The sequence below is a fragment of the Lytechinus variegatus genome, chromosome 11, assembly GCF_018143015.1.
Source record: "Lytechinus variegatus isolate NC3 chromosome 11, Lvar_3.0, whole genome shotgun sequence".
NCBI lineage: Eukaryota > Metazoa > Echinodermata > Echinoidea > Temnopleuroida > Toxopneustidae > Lytechinus > Lytechinus variegatus.
This window is the reverse complement of record NC_054750.1, coordinates 283937-291914: the sequence shown is the minus strand read 5'-3', so window position 1 is coordinate 291914 and position 7978 is coordinate 283937. Positions and strand designations below refer to the sequence as shown.

General features: G+C 35.8%; 1 protein-coding gene across 2 annotated transcripts in view; it reads left to right on the top strand.

The window, feature by feature from the left end:
- Positions 1 to 2076: 2076 nt before the first annotated feature.
- The window catches only part of LOC121424534, a 43702-nt gene continuing 37800 nt past the window's right edge, over positions 2077 to 7978 (top strand). Inside the window, exons 1-2 of one of the 2 annotated variants that reach the window (XM_041620251.1) lie at positions 2080 to 2182; positions 2285 to 2372. The gene's annotated coding sequence lies outside the window, so the exon portion shown is untranslated. Of the gene's footprint in view, positions 2373 to 7978 lie in introns of both variants that reach the window. The other variant, XM_041620250.1, reaches the window with a different exon arrangement.

Sequence of the window (7978 nt, the reverse complement as noted above, 5' to 3'; positions counted from 1 at the left end):
ACCATACATTTATTTTGGGGTTACACTTCGTAATTCCGAAACAAGTAAATTGCCTATACTACATCGATGTTCGTTAATCCGAAAACGTAAAAGGGTTCGTTAATCCAAACATTTGTGGCGTTATTCCGAAGGTTCGATAATCCGAAAACGAAATAAGCTTCGATGCTTCGAAGGTTCGTTAGTCCGAAAACGGAATAAGGTTCGTTAATCATTACGTTTTCTGACTGACGAACCTTCGGAATTACGAACCTCATTTCGTTTTCGGTTCTATGAACCGTCGGAATTACGAAACTCATTTCGTTTTCGGACTTACGAACACGAACCTTCAGAATAACGAACCTTCGGAATATCCGAACCTTCGAAAAAACGAAGCTTCGGAATTACGAATGTATGCGTTATTTTTGTGCAGTGTTGACAATTTAAGTATTATGCATGAAATAAATAATAAAACTGAAAAATTGAATGTTACTGTTTGAGTTTCCAACATTTTTAAAATTAATTTAAACAATCTTTATTAGTGATTATTCGTGATAGTGTAAACTCCTTTTTTTTGGGGGGGTAGTATTAATGACTTATATTTCCGTATTTTCTGAGTTGTATGTTGAAAATTCATAAAGACATGAAATAAAGAAATCAGTGCGCAATAAACCAAATGATTGATTGATTGCTTTTATTCTTATTCCAAAATTCAACGAAAGTTACAATGTAAAGCATAACACAAAAATATCAGATGACAAGATCCCTGATCTCGTCTTGTTGACATCTTGCAGAAGAGATGATCGGATGACAAGATCCCGGATCTCATCATGTCGACAATTTTTAATAAGAGATGATCAGATGACAAGATCCCGGATCTCGTCATGTCGACATCCAGTGGAAGAGATGATCAAATGTCAAGATCTTCGATCCATAATCATGTCATCTGATCATCTCTTCTAAAAGATCAGACATGACGAGTCACGAGATCATGCTACTGGTCCAATAAATAATGACTTTATTTCAAGTCAGATCATATGACGAATTATGGAAAATGAATCTTGCAAATCAGAGAAAGTTATTACCGACTTTTACCGTTATCATTTATCATTGTTAACATCATTCTTTTTATAATTATCATAATTATTATGATCATTGTTGTTATCATTCTTATTACTGTTATCATTGTTATTGATTTTGTAATTATTAATATCATAATTATCAAGTTTTAACATTATCATTAAAATAATTATTTCCTTTTTTAAATGATTAAGATCAAAGATATATTCCTCTGATAGAGTCAACTGGTCTAAAGTAATTCATTGTTTGAAATTGAACTGTTCAAGACCAGTAATACCAGTAATTGTGATGATGCTGATCACGTGGTTTACCTCGTTTGCATATTTCCTGTTTTTAAAAGAAAAATCAGGATTTAGAGTGGAATACCCTTGCAATGGCACTCATTGTTGTTTAAAAACTTTCTAAAGAATTGAGTGAACTAATTCACAATGAAAATGTGTAATTTCATACATCACATTTAAAATAACAGCAGAAAGATTAATTTACTATCCCTTTTTCCATCACATTTCACTGGCCATGGTATGTAACAAACCAAATGCATGTAAGTTGATCCAGTATTGCAGTACGAGGACCAGTGAGCCCAGTAGAAAATACCATTAAAGACCAGCTGAAATCGGAAATCAGTATGAAGACCAATGAGACCAGTAATAACCACCAGAAACAAAACCAGTATAAAATTCAAGTTCAAGACCAGTTTATTTTTTAACTGGACCAATAAAATCCGTTATTTTCTTTCTATTCATTTATTGATTTGTTGTTCTATGATTGACATTATTACCTCTTGTACACTTATATCATAGAGCTAATAATAGCTCCATGTTTATATTCATGCTTTGTTTCTAAATCGATTAGGCCTATATTGTATTTGTTTTATTCACGTTCTGTTTAAATTGTAAAGCGCTTAGAAACTTTGTAATAAGCGCTATATAAAAGCTCCATATTATTATTATTATTTGGCAGCCCATAGATTGCGCAGTTCAATCTGCGCAGACTCTAAAATTCCGTCACCTTCACAACGTCGAAGCCATAATTTATGGAGCCAGTGAATGACTGACGTACTGTACGTCTGCAAGATCCTGTGTGGTTGCATAAATTTGGCGGCGCTTTAATAGAGTCTGTGGTGCAGGTGTAACGTTCGAATTCGGTGTTTATTATTATTAGTACAGAAGAGATCGGGACCCCGTAATTTGTAGTTTTCTTGTATTGACTTCCCTTGTATTTTTTGTAGATGAAGATCTTGTGTGCTATCAACATGGATACATCATCTTGTTCTGGATCATATTCGTAACGAAGAATTCAAACTGAACTTCGTATTTGTAAGTAGAAGCTAGGCTAGAATAAAGTTGACATGAAAATCATCGAGCTAGCTAGTGCAGTTTATTGGTACCCCGTCATGCTTATCGCTAGTAACATATCTATCATAACCTTGTTCATTGAATGAGTGATCGCTTACATATACTCACGTATGGTATTACCGGACACTATCATATTTCCGGACGCGCATAGTACTGCGTACGAAATCAATTTCGTACCGTAAGACTTCCGCAGTTCAATTTCACAGATCAATTCAAAGAACAAGTTTGCAAAAACAAGGCGAAAAAATCCAACTTTTACCTTATTTTTCTCTAAAATGACAGAAAATGCTTAAAATATCATATACCATAGTTTTGCATTAACAATTGATCCCAATTGATCTATTTTCTGATGGCAATACGGACCTAATTTTGGGCCTGAATCGCCGAATTTCAATCTCGTCCGCTCCATCGATCAGATCGTCGACGGCGGCTAGTTCTCAAGGTATGTACCCCGGCCGTCCGTGCGCGAGGTAGAGAGCCGTCAACGATCGTCTGTGCATCGATAGAACTTGACTGAGGGTGACGATATGAAAGAGCATAAATACTGGAAAGTACGCAATCAAAAAAAATTGAAAAAAATGAAATTAGTTAGCAAATACCAATTTATTACAAAGATCTGCTCAAAATCGATATAAGAAAGGAAACAAAAACTTAGAATTTACTCATGAGATGATACATCATTGAAAATCACACCAACTCTTTCTTACATCATTATAATCAAGAATATTTTTACCCGTCCGTAGCGCGTCCGGAATTATGATGTAATTTGTCACGCACGAAAATAATTGTTTTTCGCGGAGGGGTATGCGGTAAGTGCGTTGCAAAGAAAAAGGATGGAAAATATAAAATAATTTCATCATATTCATAATTTTCAGAATATTTGGAATAGCAAGGTATAATTTTTCTTCATTGTATTTCCTCTAGTTGTCATTTTTAAAGCACTGAAATAAAGGTGTCCGGCAATGGCATCCACTGCCATACATACGGTACATGAATATTCTCACTTTAATTTGTTCATTCATATGTAGGCATGTGAAATAAAAAAGTATTGAAAATAGACAGTCTAGACTAATATTAATCTTTTTATTTCACATGCCTAGGCCTACATATTGGACGAATTAAAGTGAGAATAATCATAACAAGTAAGATAAGCGACCACTCATTCAATGAACAAGGTAGCAATGAGCAAGATGGGGTACTAAACTGCACTAGCTCCATTTTCATGTCAACTGTATAGTATGGCAGTATATATCCTATTACCGGACACCTTTATTTCAGTGCTTTAAAAATGATAACTAGAGACAGTACAAACATAAAACAAGTAAACTTTTCACTAGACTCGAGGAGTTTTTTAACATTTTTTAAAAATTTCTCCTCGTACACAGACGGCTCGCTATCGTGCAGCCACCATTAGGGGACTTGCAATGCAAAATCCCCCCGTAGGGGCGTTTCAATTTTTGTCTTTAATGAATAAAAATTTCGAAAATTATAGTGACCAGAGTGCGAATTTATATTCCCTCTTGGCATCAATTGCCAAAAAACAGAGAAAAATTAAGTTAAAAGGAACAAAAACAGTGACTTACCTCGGCTGTCGCGCAAATTCACTTCCCCGTTTTATCCGATCTTAAGTACATAAAGATATGGCCATTGAGTCCCCTGTACAGATCGCGCTAGAACTTCGGTCTCTGTATTTGGTGAGTGAAGCCAACGAAGTTCAGCTGAACAACCAACAAAACAGAGACCGAAGCTTTTGGTCTAACTTTTCACTTGCTATTCCAAATATGAAAATTATGAATATGATAAAATTATTTTATATTTACCAACCGTTTTCTTTGCATCGCACTTGTCTCATACCCCTCCACGAAGAACGGTTATTTTCGTGCGTGAAGAATTGTATCATGATTCCTGACGTGTGCCAGACGGGTAGATATTCTTCATAATGTTATAATATTTTAAAAAAGAATTTGAGTTTTTCTTCATATATCACATGCATAAATTCTTAGTTTTTGTTTGCTTTTTTTATTATAGAATATGAGCAGATATTGGTAATAAATTCATGTTTGTTAACTTATTTTGTTCTTGTTAGCTGCATGTTGCATGGCAGTGATGGCACTTCCCAATATTACGCTCGTTCGTATTGTGACGCTCATCAAGTTCTATCGATGCGCTGCCGATCGTTGACGGCTTTACTCATGGTAAACCTCGCGCATGGGTACCTTCACTCATCCTACGAACGAGGTTCTCGGCTGTATGCCTTCCAATTGTAAAAATTTTCATCGCTTATTTTACCTAAATGTGTTTCCCAAATCATCGCGAATCAGTTCATAATTGAACTAATTCGTTGCATCAAAATGTTATTCTGACGAAATGACATTAAAGTCATCAATACAATAAATATGAAGAAAAAAATCACACCAATTCTTTCTTACATCATTATAATAATGAGTGCAATGGACAGAATACTTCTTCAGGGCTCGAATTAAGAATTTAAAGGGGCAAAGCCATTTTTTAAAAGGGCACAATAAGGGAAAGGGCAGGCAGTTTTCACTTTATGGGACATCCAAGGCCACCAAAAAAAGGGCATCAATAATAAATGCACTTTTCAATGGGGCACATGCACTGGATTACCGCAGGGCACCAAGGCCACAGCAAAAAAGGGCAGTTATTTTGGCCTTAAGTCTACAAACATTTGAAAGGGCATCAAGGCCATTTCTGAGGGCATCTAAGGCCATGGCCTTGGATGGCCTTGGATTAATTCGAGCCCTGCTTCTTAGAAATAAATTCCAGTTCTGGTAACGATCTCAAAATGACTTTTTACAGAATCTAATATAATAACCACCCAAGTGTCTTTTTGTATGAATAAAAAATATGTGCCAAAGGATTCTGGAAGAAATTGTGTAATTGCTGAGAAATAAGCAAAATAAGTGCGGATTCAGTCACTACTGTCGGGTCTTTATTCCAGCAATAATAATACACTGTCCCACATGTGCCTGTTTGTGTTGGTGATCTTCAGTGTGATTGTATTTTGAGCTTAGGTTTTATGATTTCACTAAGTTGAGTTTATGTAACTGTACCAGATCTAGATCCACGATGATATAGTAAAAAATAAGCTTGGTTTTACAGGCTTTCTCACAAAATTAGTGTTTTACTGCAACTACTATCATTTAGCTTGCCTTTAAGGTGAAAGATGAAAAAATCCATTCAGCGTGGCGTAGCCCAGTTGAATGGATCATTCATTTCATCTTTCACCGAATGAAGTATTCTGTCCATTGCACGAATGAAGGAACATTCATTACTTGGTTTATATGACACTTAAAACTAGATTCTAGATAATTTTTTTTATAGGAAATGTATCAATTTCGATGCAAGCTATGCAGTGCGAGCTCGGTCTGATGATCGATTGTCACATACAATGCGCGCAATAGAAAATATCTTATGGATCCACAATTGCACGATGAATGGATCCTAAATTGCACGGTCGATGACGTCTTTGTAAATTGGTCCGAATGATCGATATCAAACAACCAATCAAATTTTTCCTTTTTCCTGGGGGTGGAGGCACTCACATATATTGGCTGTACAATACTACAGGGACATGCCGCTTTGATGACCATCTTTTTCAGACCTAATTTTCAGTTCTTTAGATAATCTGAATGACAAAATTTCAGTTCAGAAGCCACCCTATCCCTCTTGCAAGACCCCCCGTGACGAGACATCTCAGTTCCCCAGCCCTGCCAAAATCTTGAAGCGTGAGCTCCGCATGCGAGAGATGCTCGCACAGCTTCACAACTCCCTCCATAATAACTAGTAGCCACTCCATGCATGGCTAGCACATGCATAGCGTTAGCATGCTCCATGGCATGCACCAATAGAGATATTACTAGTTTGCGCATAACGGATCCTGATCCCATTCCTTAGATCCTGTTTTTCTCACACCGCCCGGGATATATTTAGTTCCCAAGACCCCATTCTTTACCATTGTAGTCAGTTCCTTAGACCGCCTTTTCAGAATTTCGTGAGAGCACGACCCCATCAAAAAATAATTTGAGTGCCCCCCAGGCATTTTTCATCATCTTTCTGGTCATGTGCCATGAGGTCGCCTACTTTTGCGTTACATGGGGATTTTTGCTTGTGCATCACCTTTTCAAGTTCGAGTTTCTATCTCGCTAAGTATACATCCTTTCTAACAATGTGTGATTTTATTGGGTTTATGGTCAAGAAATTATTTCAAAATCAAACAGAAATTATGCAAATTCCCCCCCAAAAAATAAAGAAATGTAGGCCCTGTAATGCTGTTTGTGCTATTTTTGCTGGCATTGCCATTTCAAGGTGGGTAAACCTGTTGTGTTCATCTTATTGAAGGTATAAAACATTTTAAAAGAAATTGTAATAGCATTACAGGTAGACCAAATAATATTTCTAATAATCTTCACATATTGTTGGTTTGAATGTTTCTGACTTGTGTCATTTGAACTTTAAGATCTGTGACAAATTCAGGTATCACTTTTTTTCCTACAGAATATTGTAGCACATATGTATAAATCACATTTTCTGTTGTTTTACAAAAAAACTACAATGAAATTAAGAATAACTGAAGAAAAAAATAAATGTTTGGGGGGGGGTTTACATGACAATGATATTGCTAAACTTATATTTCAATGAATTAACAGTACAAGAAGAATGTTTCATCTGTAATTTGATACCAAATTACAGTTTTCACAAAAAATATTAACGTTCTTTTCCCAAAAGAGCACAAAATCAGGCATGACGATTTTGTTGAACTTTGGTTCACAACAAAAACAGAAAATAACGAAGAGTTACCTTTTGAGGTAACTCTTCGTTATTTTCTGTTTTTTGTGTTGTGAAACAAAGTTCAACAAAATCGTTATCTTTTACCAACACAGATGAACTTTCACGATCCTATTAAAATCAGGCATGATATTCCCCTCTGAAGAAAAATATCTGAAAAGTAGCCAAGGGTGGCTAAGTCCCTGCAGAAGTCCAAGACACCCCAGGGTTACAAGGTCTTGCATAGTAAAGGAATCAAAAGTGATTTTTCAAGGTGAGTCTGCATGATAGCTTTATCATTTGACTTAAAAAAAGCAGTAAAAAAAAAACCGAGAATATTCTTTGGCAAAGGATTTGCATTAAAAAAAAAATCTAGGGAAGAAATATTTAAGAACAATCAGAAAATTTTCAATTTTAGTCACGGGAATATCATGCCTGAGAAAATATTGAGAGCACCCCATTGACTTTATACTTTAAAATAGGAGTTGGCTTTACATAAATGGGTCAAAAATACTTCTTGTCATTTTAATATGGCAACAGTTTTTTAGCTCATCCGGCCCGAAGGGCAAGATGAGCTTATGCCGTGGCGTGGCGTCCGTCGTCCGTCCACAATCCAAAATGCTACTACTTCGCCATTTCAAGTCCGATTTCAATTCTGTTTGCTTTATATGATAGCACTGTGTGGGGCATTCAAAACTTGTACACAGAATTTTGAAATTCATTAAATATGCTAATTTATGCGCATTTTTCAAAATTCACAAAAAATGCTACTTCTTATT